The following is a 20985-nucleotide window of genomic DNA, read 5'->3' on the forward strand; positions in this document are numbered from 1 at the left end:
AACTTACAGGGAGAATGTATGCCATGTGCCGGAAATACACTGGTATATTAACAGCGTTGCATTCCACATGGTTAGTAGGTCGGTAACTGCACAGCTTTAGCTTTATAACGTGTTTAAGTGCAGAACCATGTATCCCTTGGAATGTGTTTATGTTCTATAATCATTTCTTTCTTTCTTTCTGATACCTTCTTGGTATGGACACCAAACCCTAGAACAATACTTCAGAATTGCTAGTACAGGTGATTTACGTAAAATATTTCAAACTCCTTTTCTAAGTCAGTTACAGGGGTTTCTGAGGTACTGCAAACCCTATGTATACATCTGCTGACAGTTGTTGAATGTGGAAGAGACTGTGTTATTTTCACGGAGTTAGTGCATTGTGGTGAGTAATTTCACATGTCAGGCGCAGCTGCTGCGCCTTTGTCTATTTCTTCATAAAATGTAGCTACTTCATGCATTTTCTGTTTCTGACGATCATTTTATAGTACTGACGCGAGCATAGCATAATTTCCTAACCGTAATGTGGTGTGAAGGGTGGGTGCTCTACCCATCTGGATAGCTGTATAGTGCCTCTATCGCAAAGAATCTGTGTTATTTATACCTTTGTCATTTTAAAGTTTCTCGCCATAGTGAGTGAGATATAAAACTTGGAGAGTGGATGTATGCAAGCTGTTGGAAATACATTTCCACATGAGTAAGATATCGGAAAACTGCATTCATTTAACATTATAGCGTTTTTAACTATAGAGCACTGTAACCTTACCAATGTGTGCTTATGTTCTAAGATAGTTTCTCTCTTTCCAGCACTTTCTTGATAAAAACTCGCGAAAGTAGAACAATACTCAGTAATTGATAAGTGATTTACATAAAGTGTTTCAAACTGGGACCATCTTGATCACCATCATGCAAGAACGACACACTGTCCATTATTTCACCACGACACTCTCATATCTACTATGTGCCGATAAAGGGCACTATCCTCCTCGACATGCGGACATCTTGACAGATCTTGTGCATTTGGATAGGTACCGTGAGTAAGAGTGGTGTGGAACAGACTTCACTGGACATCTGTTATGAACTTAGCTCGCTCGCTCTGTTCCTACATGTGATTTTGAATGGAGTGTGTACAGTACCCCCTTACTTCTGGTCAGTTGCAAATTAAACTGGCGACAGTGCTGCAGGCACGGTTGATCAAAGGCAATGTGGGGGACATCTTTCAATTTCCAGCTTTATCCTATGAATGCGAGTATGCTCTGTGACTCTCACCCACATAGGGCAATGGTGCCAAATGGTAATTGCACATTCCGCCCACTATGATCGAAGTGCTAGAAATACATAGATAACCTAACTGCATCAGTGTAGACGCTGTCTGGTATATTTTGGTGTCCGAGAATTGACCATGAATGGACGTACTGCATAGTCATATATCTACATTTGTAATCTAGTATATGGTATTCATAAAGTAGTGTTTAGCGATATACAGAAATTTGGAAGCATGCTGCCATGTTATTGGCTGGCGTTGAAATTACAGAAAAACTGGTGAAATTGCAAACATTGATCGCACTATCAACTGAGGTGCTTATTACAGTACATTGTCCCATATCGACAGTGTCTTTTCGATCCCATTCGTCCACTGGTACGCTGTTGATTACTACATAATGATTGTCTAACACCACTTGTTTGAGATGGAGACCAACACCGAAACAGTGATCATGTACTTGGCTGCACTCTTGGTCTCTTCGAAATGGATCACCGAGACATCTGTTACCTCATCACTCAGGAACACGAGATTAAATGTAGAGGTCATCAACTTTGGACAGCTGCTTGGAAACGCTCCACAGTACCGCAGACTCTTCCATTTTACGTATGTTCTGTTGTCTTCCACATTTTTGTCAATAAGAAACATCGCCTCTGTCTTTTCTATCAACCATCGTGCATGATGTGGGAGCAGCATAGTTTACACCATGGGATGTCCAGCTTACTGTGATAGCCAATGGATCGAATCATGTTAGTGTCAGTTTAGCATTTGACGTAGACCTCGAAGTCAGGTGTATAAACAAAATGTATAGCTGTGTACACAGTTATCATACACTGCTTGGCTGTGTTACAGCAGAAAAACAATGCATCTAACTGCTTGTGAAATAACAATACAGGAAACCTCTCTTGTGATTGATAGTCTGTGGAATATGGTCTTCCTCCAGTATAGGGGACAAAACTTTACACAGGACTGCGCAAGCTACTTCGGTCACTGGCCACATGCTCCAATGGACCACTACATGTATATGTAATATGGTCGATTTAATCATGCAGGGGTATTCAGGTGTTATGCTTCTCAATTTCTTTGTGTAGTCCATGTATACTGTGCATGGTTGTAATGGAACAGTGCTGCCATAACGTGATGGGATTTCGAGATAATTAGCAGGTGTCTATAACTTCGAGGGGGACATCTCTTACCCGTCGAAATCAGGTGGATTCAAATGTTACATATCGAAGACTGCAGAATACAACAGGTAAGCGAAACTCTAATGAAATGGCACTTGAGAGATGAGGTCTATACTGGTTCTTCTAAGTTTTGTCGATAAATGTATTACAACCTCTCACATAATTCTCGTGAAGTGACTGCATTGAGGAAATTAGGGCCTAATACGAAGTTTTCCACAGAGAGACAATCTGCAGCAGAAGTTTCGGCTTTTGTTTTCTTGTTAAACGAGAGACGACATTCTTCCGTGAGTTTTGTGTGCCTATAAATGGACGGAGTGACATCTTACTACGTAGACTAAATTGATATCTACATCTATATGCAAACCTCACAAGCCATCGTACGGTGCGTGGCAGAGGGTACCCTGCACCACTACTAATCATTTCCTTTCCTGTTCCACTCGCAAGTAGGGTGCAGGAGAAAAAAACTGTCATTATGTCTCCGTATGAGCGCTAATTACTTGTATCTTATCTTTTTGGTGTGAAATGTACGTTGACGGCAGTAAAATTCTTCTGCAGTCTGCTTCAAACGTCGGATCTCAATAGAGTTTCTTGAAAAGAACATCACATTCCCTCCAGGGATTACCATTTCAGTTACCGAAGCATTTGCCCACTAATTTGGTGGTTGACAGTTGGAACGCATCTATAAGACTGTATTCTGAGGGAAACCTGTAGGTTTGCAGAGTTATACAGGTTGGGATTGTGCTGGTCAGAAAAACAAGTATTTTGTTATTGCTCACTGCATCAGTCTTTCCAGCATATTTCAGAAATACATCTCAGAACGTTTTGGTTTGTAGGAGTGTTAGGGGAAGCATATTATTCAAAATCCTGATATTTATCCCAGCGACATTTAAGCGCCCAGTCCTTCTGAGGAGGATAGGATGTATTTTGTTAGTCTAGAATCATTAACAGCTGTCTGGGATGGTGAGTAGTGGGTTGTCGCCAGGAGTAGTACAGCCACGATGCGTGTGCAGAAGTTTGCGACCTGAGTGGCGGTAGTGGTAGCTGTTCACATGTGACCAGTGGCGGAGGCATTGTGAGGGTGTAGAAGAGAGTGAAACATCCTACTGCCCCCATAGACCGTCACCTCTCAGCAGGATTAGTATATGATCAGTACATCCACATGTACGTGATTACTCTGCTATTCACAATAAAGTTCCTGGCAGAGGGTTCAATGAACCACCTTCAGGCTGTCTTCTACCGTTCCACTCTAGAGCGGCGCTCGGGAAAAACGAGCACTTAAATTTTTCTGTACGAGCCCTGATTTCTCTTATTTTAACGTGGTGATCTTTTCTCCCTATGTAGGTGGGTGCCAACAGAATGTTTTCGCAATCGGAGGAGAAAAATGGTGATTGAAATTTCATGACAAGATCCCGTCGCAACGAGAAACGCCTTTGTTTTAATGATTGCCACTCCAATTCACGCATCATGTCTGTGGCACTATCTCCCCCACTTCGCGATAATACAAAACGAGCTGCCCTTCTTTGTACTTTTTCGAAGTCACCCGACAGTCCCGTCTGATGCGGATCCCACACCGCACAGCAATATTCCGGAATAGGGCGGACAATCGTGGTGTAAGTAATCTCTTTAGTAGACCTGTTGCACCTTCTAAGTGTTCTGCCAATGAATCGCAGTCTGTGGTTGGCTTTACCCACAACATTAGATATGTGATCGTTCCAATTTAGGCTATTTTTAATTGTAATCCCTAAGTATTTAGTTGAATTTACAGCCTTCAGATTTGTGTGACTTATCGCGTAATCGAAATTTACCGGATTTCTTTTAGTACTCATGTGAATAACTTCACACTTTTCTTTATTCAAGGTCAATTGCCACATTTCGCACCATACAGATATCTTATCTAAATCATTTTGTAATTCGTTTTGGTCATCTGATGACTTTACAAGACGGTAAATGGTTCAAATGGCTCTGAGCACTATGGGACTCAACTGCTGTGGTCATCAGTCCCCTAGAACTTAGAACTACTTAAACCTAACTAACCTAAGGACATCACACACATCCATGCCCGAGGCAGGATTCGAACCTGCGACCGTAGCAGCAGCGCGGCTCCGGACTGGAGCGCCTAGAACCGCACGACCACAAGACGGTAAATGACAGCATCATCTGCAAACAATCTAAGACGGCTACTGAGATTGTCTCCTATGTCGTTAATATAGATCAGTAACAATAGAGTACCTACAACACTTTCATGGGGAACGTCGGATATTATTTCTGTTTTACTCGATGACTTTCAATCTATTACTACGAACTGTGACCTTTCTGACAGAAAATCACGAATGCAGTCGCACAACTGAGGCGATACTCCCTCCGCAGGCACGCAGTTCGGTTAGAAGACGCTTGTGGGGAACGGTGTCGAAAGCCTTCTGGAAATCTAAAAATATGGAATCAATTTGACATCCCCAGTCGATAGGACTCATTACTTCATGAGTATAAAGAGCTAGTTGTGTTTCGCAAGAACGATATTTTCTGAATCCGTGCTGACTACGTGTCAATAAATCGTTTTCTTCGACGTACTTCATAATTTTCCAATACACTATATGTTCCAAAACCCTACTGCAAATCGACGTTAGTGGTATGGGCCTGTAATTCAACGGATTACTCCTACCTCCATGTTTGGGTATTGGTGTGACTTGAGCAATTTTCCAGTCTTTAGGTACGGATCTTCCTGTGAGTGAGCAGTTGTATATAATTGCCAAATATGGAGCTATTGTATCAGCATACTCTGAGAGGAACCTGACTAGTATACAATCTGGACCGGAATCCTTGCTTTGATTATGTGATTTAAGCTGCTTTGCGACACCGGGAATATCTATTTCCGTGTTTCTCATCTTGGCAGTTGTTCTTGATTGGAATTCAGTAATATTTACTTCGTCTTCTTTGGTGAAGGAGTTTCGGAAAATCGTGTTTAATAACTCTGATTTAGTGGCACTGTCATCAGTGACTTCACCGTTGTTATCGCGCAGTGAAGGTTTTGATTGTCACTGGTGTGCTTTATGTATGACCAGAATCTCTTTGAATTTTGCGCCAGATTTCGAGACAGAGTTTCGTTGAGGAAGTTATTGAAAGCATCTCACATTGAAGTACGCGATATATTTCGCTTCTGCAAAACTTTGCCAGTCTTGGGGATTTCGCGTTCTTTTAAATTTGGCATGATTTTTTCGCTGCTTCTGCAACAGCGATCTGACCCGTTTTGTGTACAATGGGGGATCAGTATCATCATTTATTAATTTATGTGGTATATCTCTCAACTGCCGTCGATACTATCTCTCTGAAATCATTCCACAACTTTTCTATGCTTACATGATCAGATCGGAAGGAGTGCAGACTGTCTCTTATAAAGGCGTTAATAGCATTTAGCAGCTTTTTAAATAGATATACTTTGCGTTTCTTTTTGATGGTTGTAGGAGTTAAGGTATTCAGCTTAGCAGTTACTGCCTTGTGGTCGCTAATCCCAGTATTCGTCACGATAATCACTATTTGTCAAAAATGGTTCAAATGGCTCTGAGCACTATGGGACTTAACATCTGTGGTCATCAGTCCCCTAGAACTACTTAAACCTAACTAACCTAAGGACAACACACACATCCATGCCCGAGGCAGGATTCGAACCTGCGACCATAGCGGTCCACTATTTGTCCAGGATTATTTGTTGCTAAGGGGTCAAGTATGCTTTCGCAACCATTTACGCTTCGAGTGGGCTCATGAACTAATTGTTCAAAATAATTTTCTGAGAAAGCATTCAGTACAATTTCGGATGACGTTTTATGCCTGCCACCGGCTTTAAACGTATCATTTTTCCAGCATATCGAGTTTAGATTAAAGTCACCACCGACTATAACTGTATGAGTGGGGTACCTATTTGAAATGAGGCTCAAGTTTTCTTTGAACTGTTCAGCAACTGTATCTTCTGAGTCGGGGGGTCGGTAAAACGACCCAATTAATAGTTTAGTCCGAGTGTCAAGTATAACCTCTACCCATGCTATTTCACAGGTACTATCTATTTCAATTTCACTACAAGGCAAACTACTCCTGACAGCATTAAATACTCCACCACCAATTGTATTTCATGTATCGTTTCTGAACACTGTTAGATCGTTAGAAAAAAAATCTGCTGAACTTATTTCCGGCTTTCTGTACCTATAACTAGTTGAGCTTTAGTGCTTTCTATTAGGGCTTGGAGCTCTGGTTCTTTCCCAACACAGCTACCACAATTTACCACTACAATACCGATCATTTCTACCACTACCTTACTGTGTTTTACCTGCCCCCTTTTAGACGGACGCCCTTTCTGTGGTTCTCTGAGACCCTCCACAGCAGTGGAGCGAATGAGGGACACGTGGGACGTGCTCGACATCTCTCGCATCCCTGCATCTGGCCCCCCACAGTGATGTCCCTTGGCAGCAGCCTCAAGCTGTGAGATGGAAGCCAATGCAGCCTGGAGCTGTGAGCGAAGGATCGCCAGCTCAGCTTGCATCTGTATACTGCAGTCACTCCCACTTGAAGTTCGTAAAAATATACAACAAACGAATGGTGTACTCGGCTTATTAGCAGCAGGAAGTCGAAGTGCTCTCTCACTAATGGTCTAAACGACACTGAGCTACACTAACCAAAACAAACAAAAGCTTGTATGATCCAAGGGTCGATATAAGGGTCGATAGCAACAGCAGTACTGTATGCTACACGGTTATTAAAATAAAAGCTTGTGCCTAGCAGGCACTCAAACATGCAAGAAATTACAAAAATAATCTAGTAAATACACAGGTATCAGTTAATAAATAAGTCGCTCCTGCTGGAAGCTCTTAAAAATATACAACTACTTGCCTTCTTAGGAGTAGGAACACGAGGTGCTCTGTAACTGATGGTCTATCAGTTACCAGGATGATGAGGCAATTAGCATTGGATATCTTCAGCTGTTTGACGATGGTGTCAGAGAAAGTGACTACTTAGCCTGTGGGAAGCCTCCAGAGACGTCTCGAAAGCGTCTGTAATGATTACCTGGCGAGTGTAAACTGACTGCAGGAAACAAAATTATTCATAATGAAAGGGACTCTCATGGTCACTTAAATAGCCTATCAATTTGATATTACTGATGTGCTGCAGGGCGGCTGAAAGCGAGGGCGAGAGCACCAGGGTTATGAGTCAAGAGTTGGAGCGGCAATCGGTCGTTTGTTCATTGTGACGAGATCTTTTAACAGAATTTCAAATATCCACCTACGGAGTGAGAGAGTATCATCGTAATAAAATCAGTTATATTATCGAATTTATGAAGTTATATGTAGTATTAACGTGATATTTACGACTTCTCTGTGCTGTTATCTTGAGAGATTTTGTATGTGATGAGACATTTGTTTACTTTAAGAGGGTTTGAGTGTGAGGAGGCATCTTGTGACAGAGGTAGAAGCCGGCCAGTGTGGCCGAGCGGATCTAGGCGTTTCAGTCTGGAATGGCGCGACCGCTACAGTCGCAGGTTCGAATCCTGCCTCGGGCATGGATGTGTGTGATGTACTTAGCTTAGTTAGGTTTAAGTAGTTGTAAGTTCTAGGGGACTGATGACCTCAGATGTTAAGTCCCATAGTGCCCAGAGCCATTTGAACCATTTGAACAGACGTAGAGCATGCTCATAGGAGTCCATCATGAGCGACAAGAGAGAACACTTAGGGGAAATATATCCTATGCCATAGTGTTGTACAGGATTTTCACAACAACTAAGGATACTTAAGTGATGTGAAAACGCATGTATGGTCATTTCTTCTGTCTTCCAAAATCACCCACATAAAGGGGAAATTCAAAGTATATTGGCAAAACAACAATTCTGTTTCGGGTTTTTGAAATTGAAGTGGTGGAACTTCAGCTAGACAAGTCGCGCCGCATTGTGCCAGTCAGCAACAGGAGTGATCACCAAATTCGGTGGCAAACAGCTGACCCAGCTTGCTGTATCTTCACACTCACTATACACTCAATAGATGGCGCCGGACTGGACTGGAGTTGACTGGTCACTTTTTTTTTGTATTGGAACACTGTGGTCAGTTAATATAATGAACACTACATGATATATTTACTACGATTCTTTCCCAAATGATGTTGTACGCCGGCCGCGGTGGTCTAGCGGTTCTAGGCGTGCAGTCCGGAACCGCGCGACTGCTACGGTCGCAGGTTCGAATCCTGCCTCGGGCATGGATGTGTGTGATGTCCTTAGGTTAGTTAGGTTTAAGTAGTTCTAAGTTCTAGGGGACTGATGACCACAGATGTTAAGTCCCGTAGTGCTCAGAGCCATTTGAACCATTTTTTTTATGTTCTACAGATATCGTGTATATGGGGGCAGAGAGTTACAGGTGCTCTGGCACCCTACCCAGGTTCTGTAAAGGCTTCCAAATCCAGTAACGTCATACACTCTGGCAGACTCGATCCTCACCATCCACGGGTGTTTTCTATCCTCTCTACCCCCCGCCCATTGCTGCGCCTTTACCATGGTGTCCTGCCCTCTCTCCATCTTCATAACCTCCACCTCCTTTCCCAACGCAACTTCCAGCGCTTACCCGTCCTGGAATATGCGCTTCGCCCTTATATCTACCACCTCTAACAACTCTAACCCCACCTCCCACCCACTGTCTCTTCATGGCTTCCTCTCCACTCCTCTTCCCTTTCCCTGAGCGGTTTTTCCCTGCCTCCTTCACCCCATCCCTTTTCAGTGTACCCTTTCTGCATCTCTGACTTGCCTTCCCTCTCCATCTCCCACCCAACTCGTCTCCTGCCCCTTAGTGTGTACCCCCAGCCCCCTTGCTTTTACTCCCACACTCTCCAGCCCCACTCACCCCCCCCCCTCTGCCCCCTCCTTTCCCTCCTCTCAGACCTCCCCTCCCTCTGCAGGTCCCCCTGGCAGTGTTTACCTCTTGTCGTGTGTGCTCTGTCTCATCCAGTGGCTCTAAAGTGTGTTTTAATACTGTGGCCAACCTTTAACTTGTGCATGTGACTTCAGTGTTTTCCACATGCAATGCAAATCGAAAACTGTGTTTTTTGACTGCCTGTGGACTTTTTTTAACTGTCCCACAATGAACATCTCTGTGTATGTCTATATTTTAACCCCAACTGTCTCCTCTTATTCTGTTCTTATGTTCGCCTTTCATGGCTTTTATATGTATCGTTTTCATCTTTTTACTGTCCGCCCTGGTAGCTGAGTGGTCAGTGCGACAGACTGTCAATCCAAAGGGCCCGGGTTCGATTCCCGGCTGGGTCGGAGATTTTCTCCGCTCAGGGACTGGGTGTTGTGTTGTCTTAATCATCATCATTTCATCCCCATCGACGCGCAAGTCGCCGAAGTGGCGTCAAATCGAAAGACTTGCACCAGACGAACGGTCTACCTGACGGGAGGCCCTCGTCACACGACATTTCATTTCATATCTTTTTATTAAATGTATCACTCGGCTGAAGAGCGGCGGATTGTGCCACTGCCAGAGGTGAATGAAATCACAATAATGGAAAAAACATGCGCACTGGGACAGTGTGTCGCTGTTCTAATATTATTGCCCTTTCTTATGTTCCTCCCAGCCACAGCTTTTGACTCACAGAATGGCAGGAGGATACTCCTCTGTACTTCAGTGATAGCTTGCTGTCCTGTCAATATTACCCATCCTTCCCATATAGGGCTGTTGGCTAGATTGGTTGCAGCAACTCTGTAGTGCTAGACTAGTAGCGAAAATATCCTCTCCACATCCAGCAATTATCAACTTGATGATTGGCAGGAGGCTACTCCCGTGTACTCCAGTGATAGCTTGCTGTCCTATTATTATTACCCGTCCTTCCCATATAGCGCTATTGGCTAGACTGGCTGGAGAAACCCACTAGTGCTAGACTAATAGTGAAGATATCCAGTGCACATCTACCAGTTATTGACGAAACTGGATGGAGCTACTGTCTAGTGCTTGATGAATGACAACCACTGTGCAACACAGATTGTTTAAATAAACAATATTCTGCACTGTACAGAATAAAGTCTTGTGTCTGTTCTATCCTACAGCTTAGTGCAGTCTGAAGCTCTCTCACAAGTGAAGATTGAGTGGGGGAGAGGGGGCAGGGGGCAGCAAATAGCGCCCCATGGGGGTGGTGTTGAGAACTAGGTCAGTTGGTTTCCGAACCTCAATGTGAACACAAAAAATTTGTTATCCGCACCAATAAATTTGAATTTCCTGTCATTTTTTGAGTTTCCTGCCATTTCAAGAAGAGTGGGGGAGGGGAGGAGAGGGGAGAGGTGGAAGGGACAGGCGCGAGGTGGATAGGGAAGGGACCCATTCGCTGGCTTGGGAAAGCCCAGTTAGTGGATAACTGTAACGCCACCAAATATAACTTTCTAGTGGCGGAAATCGGAACTAGTGTCTGGAAGGCTATATTACATTTCCCGCCATTTTATTTTAGGACAGGTGTTCCTTCTTGTATTTTTTTTTATTTCTTCCCATTTTAAACTTACGAAAGGTGGGTCATAGCCTCCATTTTAGTCTGTGATGTCAGAAGGATGCGGGAAGAAATCTGGCAAAACTGCCATACGCCATAGGGGAAAATAGGTCATTGGAAAGTTGGAAGCATTTCAATAATAATGTGCAGAGGAACATACACAAAAGCGTTTATGCACCTTATGAGTATTGCGCGGGAAAAAGTGGAGCAATCAAGTAATGTTGCAGTGGTATTTGCGTGTTATGTCACACCCACATCATGTACTTTCATTGTACATAGCTCATTTGTTATCACTGTCTCAGTGAGAAATTTTGTATTAGATGAAAAAAAAAACATTTGCATTATATGCAACATTTAGCACTGTGCTTCACTTTGGACCCCTGCCTGTGGGCACAGTACAACTTAATATAATTCCTTCAGAATACAGCGATCACAGTCTCCTTTCACCAATGTACCTGAATATTGCTCTACCAGATTCTTGTTCGTGGGGAAAGATGAAAATCGAAAAAGTTACAAAACCAGCCAATGGGCATTGCTATTCTCGAAAGGATAGCATTACTGTTGAAAAGGATATGCTGGCATGTGTGTTAAAGTAGGTGGCAGTACTTTTTAGCGTAATCTGATTTACCGAAATATCTGCAACTTAATAGCCCAACAGTTCCCTCCTAATTCCTCTAACATTTATTTCCAGCAGCTACCACTCGATACGTACTGACAATAACACCCGTGTCAAACAATCTTTCTTATTAAAATTTTCCATGTGATCTTTTCAGATATTTTCCAGATCTTTAGTGTTAATCGTGGTTCACATTACACATGCTGCAATGAATTAAATAACCGAAGTGAGAGAATTTTACATCACCGAATCTCTTGTGCTGACATTGCTTCCAATGTTCCATGATCACCTTGTGTTGCCCGCCTAAGACGTTAACGTTCCACCAAAATCGACATATGTACTGGCTACTTCCATCATAAAGCTGTTTTTATGATACAAATTATGCTCACAAATGATGCCGTACGAAGGAATGTGTAGCACAGACAGCACCACGTTCATCGCAGGTACGTAGTAATTTCTTTGGTACTTCACTGTCATATATCCGCAGCTCATTTGGCCTAATTCCTGATGGCATCATTTTTTATGAAGTCCGTAGTTACTGTGCCGTATGTATCAACGTCTATATCCCACATATTACCAAACAGTGCTTCGCAGAATGAAGTTTCCTTTCTATTACACCGGCAGCCCAACGTTCGCTTCAAATACAGTGTGACAATTATTTAACTGTATGAAATAAAATCGTCGTAACTTTTGAAAGATTTGCGTTAGGCCATTCGAACTGGACGGTTGGCCTCGGTGCATGATGGGAATTAGTATGCGCATATGCACGTGCCTTCTTGTTGGCGGCCATTTGCACTTGTAAAGTCACGGTATAGCGTGGCTGAGCGTGTAGCGCTTGTCAAGGCCTACTATGCGAGCAGTAACAGCCCAGCTATGGCTCAAAGAAACCTTGCAGCAGAGTTCAAGTTGAAGACAATCGGTTCAAGTGCGCTAACAACCAAGAATTTGATTCGCAAGTTTAAGAGAACAGATAGCGTTCATGATGACAGTGTTGGTAATTTCGGTCGTCCAAAAAGGCGAAAACGACTGAAAACGTCGAGAAGATACGCGCTGTGTTTCAAACCACCCTCGATCAGACGAGCTGCACAACAAGTGGGAATCAACGGGGAGACACTGCGACAAATTGTTGTTGAAGACCTGCATCTCTTCCCCAGGTCCATGGAACAGCGGCTGTGTTCCGTCAACATTATTGTCCTCAGGACTGACGAACAGGACTTTTGATGTGAATATGGTTTGGCTTAGCGACGAAGGCCAGTTTCATTTGGATTGGTTCGTCAGTAAGCAAAATTGGCGCATTTCAAGACTGAGAATCTCTTCACCCTCAACAGGTTACTGTGTGGTGTGCAATGTCCCGTAACAGAATTATCAGTGCGATATTCTTTGATGCCACAGTGACTACCGAACGGTATGTGAGGGTTTTGGAGGATAATTTCATCCCCATTATCCAAAGTGATCCTGATTTCGGCAGGATGTGGTTCATGCAAGACGGAGCTCGACCCCATCGAAGCAGGAGAGTGTTCGATGTCCTGGAGGAACACTTTGGGGACAGCATTCTGGCTCTAGAGTACTGGCATGGGCCTCGATTGGCCGCCATATTCTCCGGACCTGACCACATGCGATTCCTTTCTGTGGGGCTATATTAAAGACATAGTGTACAGCAATAACACCAAAACCAATGCTGAGCTGTGCTGAAAACAGGAGGCCATCGACAGCATCAATGTACCGATACTTCTGCAGGCCATGCAGTATTTCGCTATTCGTCTGCGCCACATCATTGCCATTGATGGCAGGCATGTCGAACATGTCATAATTTAAATCCGAATATCTGCAGTAACGTTTACATGTTGAATAAAGTTTGTGAATAAAGTGCCATAGTTCGTAATTAAGTTAAGTTTTTTCATAAAGTTCAATAATTGTCACCCTGTATCATTGGCGTCTTACAGATGGTGATGCTCTGTTTTAGGCTTGAAAACTAGTCGCAAGGCATTTACAAGCGCTTTGAGTCGCTTGTTGTTAAATTATAACTTGAAGTGAAAAGCAGTGGAGCACTTACAGGAATCGGCAGCTTCTCATCCACCACATCAACATTTAGTGCTCGCAGTAACACTGCTATGTTCTGGGATGGTGCGTGTGTTGGTGACCAGTACTGATCTGCACCATGTTGCGTAGGGCCCCAGCACAGTTCTTCTGAGAGTCAGGGACTCGGTGGCCGTCTTCATTACACAAATCAGTGAGCAAGATGGATAACAGCAACTCGTTGACCTGCTCCAACATGCTGGTCAGGTGCGCTACAGGATGCCATAGTGTTGCTGCCACTGCTGGTCCTGACAGGCTGGAGTTCACTGCCATTCCCAACAAGCTGGTGGCGGCTGCTGCTGGTCCAGAAATGCTGCCAGTCTGGACACGCTGGAGGCTGCTGGACAAAAAAGAAGGGGACTCTATGTCTTTGTCTCTGGATGCTTATTAGCTTCCAAAGACAAAGACATAGAGTAATGGGATATGACAAAGAAAAGGAGGAACCGATACATACAGTAACAGTAACAAAGACGTGTAATGAGTACTTACTTTTATGCTTGTTTTGGGATACAGAGACAAATGATCTACGCTGCTGTTGACACTACATGGTTCTCCCACTGACTGACTGCAACTGACAGAACATTCGTCTGATAACCCCTGACATCATGCTCACTGACCAGATGTAGTGTACCCTCATTCCTATTGGCTCCTACCAATTTTCAGGTGAGTGCTGTGTTCCTATTAGTTCCTGAGGGAAGTGGTGGGAGGTTGGGTAGAGAACACCCGTTTCAAGTGCTCCCTGTGGCAGTTTCGTGAACTAGCTCAGTCGAGGCTCATAAATCGAGGTGAACACCTCTGGTATATTGTGTGTGGGGTGGTGGAACAGGACAAAGTTGTCTCGTGCACTGCAGGCCTGTCTCCCAACCTGCACATCTGGGAATATGCTAGTAGACAGCCAGCAACCCCAACACGTCTCCTCTGGGGTCGGTGCAAAGACACGATCAGATTTTTGACAATGTAATTATGTGAGGTGAGTTATGTTGACATCGATTTCGTGATCAGAAAAAACGATCTATTTAATTACTTTCTATGTATCCTACAAGATCAGCATATTCTAAAATAGCAGAGAATGGTGAGCTTCTCCCACAAAATAAAAGAAAGATCCAACCCCTATGAATTGAATTTTACAGATAAACAGTATATCCATTGCTATGTAATTGACATTGATTTGAATTTTGTGCATGTAAGGAGAAACTAATAATTCTAAAAATAGTCACATCATGGCAGCAATGGTATTATATATGTATAAGGTGAAAACACCTAACAATGTATTATAACTTTTCTGATCATAGTTACAAACATTTATATTTAGAGCATTGCTTACTTATGTATTTACAGAGCATCTGACGATGGCAATATGCCAAAATGGGCTCATTGTCAATGAGTTATAAAACACAAACCATTTACATGGTTTCTGGAGCAGAGTAGCTGGCTGATATTCCTAATAATCATGTCATTAGAAGACATATTTTGCACTGCATGCCCCAGAGAACAAAAGAATTTCGTTTCATGAGATCCTTCCTCCCCAGCACAGACTGAGTCTTTTTCTCACCAGTTTCCAAATTGTGGAGGGGAGGGTCAGTGGTATAGGGGAGGGGGGCTGGGGGCTTTCCCAGAGGGGGAGAGGTTGATTAATTTATCGATTTAATTAATTAGTCAATTAATTTGATATAGAAGTGTTCTTGTATTAGTGTGGTGGAGGGGTTAGGGATTTCCCAGAGGGTATATAGAGATGAGGGATTAGGAGTAGGATGGAGAGTTCTCAGAAGGAAGGATTATCTCCAGGGCATCGTAAATTAACACCAGGAGTGCATAAATCAAATAACAGAACAATAGATTAACTGGAGGGGAGTTGTTACAGGAAAAACCACATAGCAGAACAATAGTTTAAGGTCATAAATCAAACAGCTGCCACAATTTAATTAATTTGTACATCAACTTGGTATCAAAAGTGTTCCAGAACCAGCTTTATCCTACTACTGATGTTATTTTTAAATTTTTTTCTAGTACTTATTTCCTCCCTTGCTGTCATCCACTGCATCCTTGAATATACACTGCCTCACAGAAAATTGAACTATCCAAAAGATAAGTAGGAACGAAATGAAATTTCACTGGTTGAGAACCCCCTGCGGGTTCGGGGGTTAGAAGAGGCCCGTGGTATTCCTGCCTGTCGTAAGAGGCGACTAAAAGGAGTCTCACATGTTTCGGCCTTATGTGATGGTCCCCTCTTGGGTTTGACCCCCATCTTTCTAAATTATTCCGTAGAGCGAGCCAATTGGGGAAGGGCGCCTTACATGGTGCACTGTATCCGTCGTGCAATTAGACCTTTAGCCGGCTTTCTCGTCGTTGCAGTCGTGTCCCGCTCGTTTTCGATCTCTTGGGCGAGGATACGTCCCTGGGTGCGATTACCACGCTGCACTCTGCAGTGTTTCTTTTAACTGCGACGACGACCTTGGACATTTTTGCACCTAAGATCCAGCATGGTAGCCAGTCCGTTGTGGTGGGGCCGCCATGTACCCTGTTGGTTGTAGCCCCCTGACAACACAGGGATCGCTCTACTGATGCCTGCGCCGTTAACTCCCCACGTATGCCAAGGAGTAGATGCCTATCCTCCTGGGGTATCAGGACTCCCGGCAACGGCCATCCTGCCAGGTGGCCTTTGCTGTGGCTGGGTGGCGCCCGTGGGGAGGGCCCTTGGTTGGAGTAGGTGGCATCAGGGCGGATGAACCGCAATGAAGCGTGGTACATCATCTCTCGCTGGCGGCCAGCCGCCAGCAGTCTCTAAGCGTTCTCGGGCTCAATTTAATGCTCAGAAGTACGATCCGAAAACGTTCCCCTCCCTGGCCACCCTGTGGGAAGAGCGTAAGTCTCAGGATGGAGGTAACAGTTATTCGCCCTGATTCTTAGTTTGCACGAGAGCTGATGGGGAGTCTTTTCTCTCCACAAAGCCTCAGTTCTTCGTCGAGCATTTAGAGGACAAGTTTGGGGAGGTGGAGGGCTTGTCTAAAATGCGCTCTGGGTCAGTACTGATACAAACGGCATCCTCCGCCCAGTCACGCAGGTTACTTGCTTGTGACAAGTTGGGGGATGTTACCATTACTATTACACCACAGAATAGTTTAAATATGGTCTAGGGTGTTATTTTCCATAGGGACCTCCTTTTGCAGTCTGATGACGAGCTGCGCGCCAACTTAGAACGTAGAGGTGTTCATTTCGTCCGGCGCGTTCATCGGGGTTCGAGGGACAATCAGGTTGCTACCGGTGCCTTCATCTTGGACTTCGGGGGTGATACGTTACCGGAAAAGGTCAAGGTGATGGTCTACCGATGTGACGTCAAGCCCTATATCCCTCCCCCGATGCGGTGCTTCAAGTGCTGGAAGTTCGGCCATATGTCTTCCCGCTGCACTTCCAGCCTCACATGTCGAGATTGCGGACACCCATCTCATCCCGATACTCCATGTGCCTCGCCTCCCATCTGCGTCAACTGCGGGGAGCACCATTCACCTTGCTCGCCAGACAGCAGAATCTTCCAGAAAGAGCGCAAAATCATGGAATATAAGACCCTGGACCGACTGACTTATACTGAGGCCAAAAGGAAATACGACCGATTACATCCAGTGAGCATGACATCTTCCTACGCCGCTGCTACAACACCTGTGCTCGCCCCATCAGTTTCGCGACTTCCGGCCGGATCGACGAGTGGTACAACTCCTCCTGCCCCCTTGCCAGTGGGGGGCTCTACCCACCGGGTTGCTCCTGTTCCACCTACCTCAGGAGCAACACCACCCCCCTATTGGGGACGTCGGTCCCCGCTTCTAAGCCGGAGAAGTGTCCAACTTCTTCGGCTTCTCACGCTCGCGAGGGGTCCCTCCCTTCCCAAGTTTCCACCAGCGGGAAGGCTGACGACTGACAGTGGCGTAAGTGCCCACAATCAGCTGGTCAAAGGGCTTCACGATCCTCCTCAGTCCCGGAGACTGAATCGGTGAAGCCCTCAGTTAAACCCAAGGAGCAGTGTGAGAAATCAAAGAAGAAGAGCTCTAAGCCCAAGGAACTCACGGTGGCAGCCACCCCACCGCAACCTTCCAGCTCTGCGTCTGAGGACGAGGTGGAGATTCTGGCGTCCGCTGAGGACCTCGATCTCGCCGGTCCCTCAGACGCCATGAATAGCACTAGAGCAGGTGCTCAATCGGAGGCAGCAGGTGACTCAGCGGCGTAATCTGCCTTTCCAGTCCTGTCACGCCTTTCTCAGCCATGGACAAAACCATCCTCCAGTGGAACTGCAGCGATTTCTTCCACCATCTAGCTGAGCTCCGCCAACTTATCAGCCTTCACCCTTTCCTCTGCATTGCTCTGCAGGAAACTTGGTTTCCAGCAATGTGCACGCCCGCCCTCCGTGGCTATCGGGGTTACACTCCTGGAAATGGAAAAAAGAACACATTGACACCGGTGTGTCAGACCCACCATACTTGCTCCGGACACTGCGAGAGGACTGTACAAGCAATGATCACACGCACGGCACAGCGGACACACCAGGAACCGCGGTGTTGGCCGTCGAATGGCGCTAGCTGCGCAGCATTTGTGCACCGCCGCCGTCAGTGTCAGCCAGTTTGCCGTGGCATACGGAGCTCCATCGCAGTCTTTAACACTGGTAGCATGCCGCGACAGCGTGGACGTAAACCGTATGTGCAGTTGACGGACTTTGAGCGAGGGCGTATAGTGGGCATGCGGGAGGCCGGGTGGACGTACCGCCGAATTGCTCAACACGTGGGGCGTGAGGTCTCCACAGTACATCGATGTTGTCGCCAGTGGTCGGCGGAAGGTGCACGTGCCCGTCGACCTGGGACCGGACCGCAGCGACGCACGGAGGCACGCCAAGACCGTAGGATCCTACGCAGTGCCGTAGGGGACCGCACCGCCACTTCCCAGCAAATTAGGGACACTGTTGCTCCTGGGGTATCGGCGAGGACCATTCGCAACCGTCTCCATGAAGCTGGGCTACGGTCCCGCACACCGTTAGGCCGTCTTCCGCTCACGCCCCAACATCGTGCAGCCCGCCTCCAGTGGTGTCGCGACAGGCGTGAATGGAGGAACGAATGGAGACGTGTCGTCTTCAGCGATGAGAGTCGCTTCTGTCTTGGTGCCAATGATGGTCGTATGCGTGTTTGGCGCCGTGCAGGTGAGCGCCACAATCAGGACTGCATGCGACCGAGGCACACAGGGCCAACACCCGGCATCATGGTGTGGGGAGCGATCTCCTACACTGGCCGTACACCACTGGTGATCGTCGAGGGGACACTGAATAGTGCACGGTACATCCAAACCGTCATCGAACCCATCGTTCTACCATTCCTAGACCGGCAAGGGAACTTGCTGTTCCAACAGGACAATGCACGTCCGCATGTATCCCGTGCCACCGAACGTGCTCTAGAAGGTGTAAGTCAACTACCCTGGCCAGGAAGATCTCCGGATCTGTCCCCCATTGAGCATGTTTGGGACTGGATGAAGCGTCGTCTCACGCGGTCTGCACGTCCAGCACGAACGCTGGTCCAACTGAGGCGCCAGGTGGAAATGGCATGGCAAGCCGTTCCACAGGACTACATCCAGCATCTCTACGATCGTCTCCATGGGAGAATAGCAGCCTGCATTGCTGCAAAAGGTGGATATACACTGTACTAGTGCCGACATAATGCATGCTCTGTTGCCTGTGTCTATCTGCCTGTGGTTCTGTCAGTGTGATCATGTGATGTATCTGACCCCAGGAATGTGTCAATAAAGTTTCCCCTTCCTGGGACAATGAATTCACGGTGTTCTTATTTCAATTTCCGGGAGTGTATTATAAGAACCGAGCAGCTTATGAAAGGGTGTCTGGTGGCGTCTGCATCTATGTCCTTAACTCTCTTCACAGCGAGTTTGTCCCTCTACAAACAGCTTTAGAGGCTGTCGCTGTTAGGGTGTGGACGCCGCAGGCTATTACCGTCTGCAGTCTTTACCTTCCACCGGAGGGTGATGTCGCGCAGCATGTCCTGGCTGCGCTGATAGCCCAATTGCCGCCACCTTTCTTGTTACTGGGCGACTTTAACGCCCATAACCCTCTGTGGGGTGGGTCAGTGGCAACAGGTCGAGGCGCCACCGTTGAGCATTTATTGTCGCAGCTCGATCTCTCGATTTTGAATGATGGTGCCTTCACACACTTCAGTGTGGTGCATGGCACATACTCCGCCATTGACCTTTCAATCTGTAGCCCTAGCCTCTTACCGTCTGTCTAATGGGGTGTGCATGACGACCTGTGTGGTAGTGACCATTTTCCAATCTTTCTGTCACTGCCACGGCGCTACTCTTCTGGGTGCCCCAGCAGATGGGCTATGAATAAGGCTGACTGGGACTTGTTTTCCTCCACTGCCGCTATTGAGCCTCTCTCTCGTGATGACATTGATGCGGTGGTTCAATCGGTCACCACCGGCATCGTTACTGCCGCCGAATCTGCCATTCCCCGTTCTTCTGGGTCCCCTCGGCTGAGGGCTGTGCCTTGGTGGTCGCCTGAGATCGCTGAAGCGATTAAAGATCGCCGGCGGGCGCTCCAGCGTCACAAGCGACATCCCTCCATAGACCACCTTATCGCCTTCAAACGGCTGCGTGCGCGGGCCCGCCTCCTTATCCGCCAAGGCAAGAAGGAGTGCTGGGAGCGGTATGTGTCCACCATTGGCCTCCATGTCACTCCATCGCAGGTCTGGGCGAAGATTCGACGCGTCTACGGCTATAGGACCCCTGCCAGCGTCCCTGCGCTCTCACTGAATGGAGCAGTTTGTACAGACTCCGACGTCATTGCAAACCGCTTGGCAGAGCATTTTGCTATGAGTTCCGCTTCTGCGAATTACCCCCTGGCCTTCCGCTCCATTAAAGAGCAGATGGAACGTCGGAGCCTTTCGTTTCGCACCCACCATCCAGAATCATACAATGTTCCATTCAGTGAGTGGGAATTCCGCAGTGCCCTTGCCGCTTGTCCTGATACCGCTCCTGGACCAGATAGCATCCACTGCCAGATGCTGAAACACCTCTCAGTGGACTGCCAGCGACGGCTCCTCGACCTTTACAACCGTATTTGGGTTGAGGGTGAGTTTCCGTCGCAATGGCGGGCAAGTATCGTTATCCCCATTCTGAAACCAGGCAAGAACCCTTTGGAGGTGGACAGCTACCGCCCCATTAGCCTCACCAACGTTCTTTGCAAGCTTCTCGAACGGATGGTGAGCCGGCGCTTGACTTGGGTACTGGAGTCTCGGGGCCTTCTGGCTCCGTCTCAGGGTGGGTTCCGTAAAGGCCGCTCCGCCGCCGACAATCTGGTGAGCCTGGAGTCG

The sequence above is a fragment of the Schistocerca piceifrons genome, chromosome X (genome assembly GCF_021461385.2).
Source record: "Schistocerca piceifrons isolate TAMUIC-IGC-003096 chromosome X, iqSchPice1.1, whole genome shotgun sequence".
NCBI classification, from domain to species: domain Eukaryota; kingdom Metazoa; phylum Arthropoda; class Insecta; order Orthoptera; family Acrididae; genus Schistocerca; species Schistocerca piceifrons.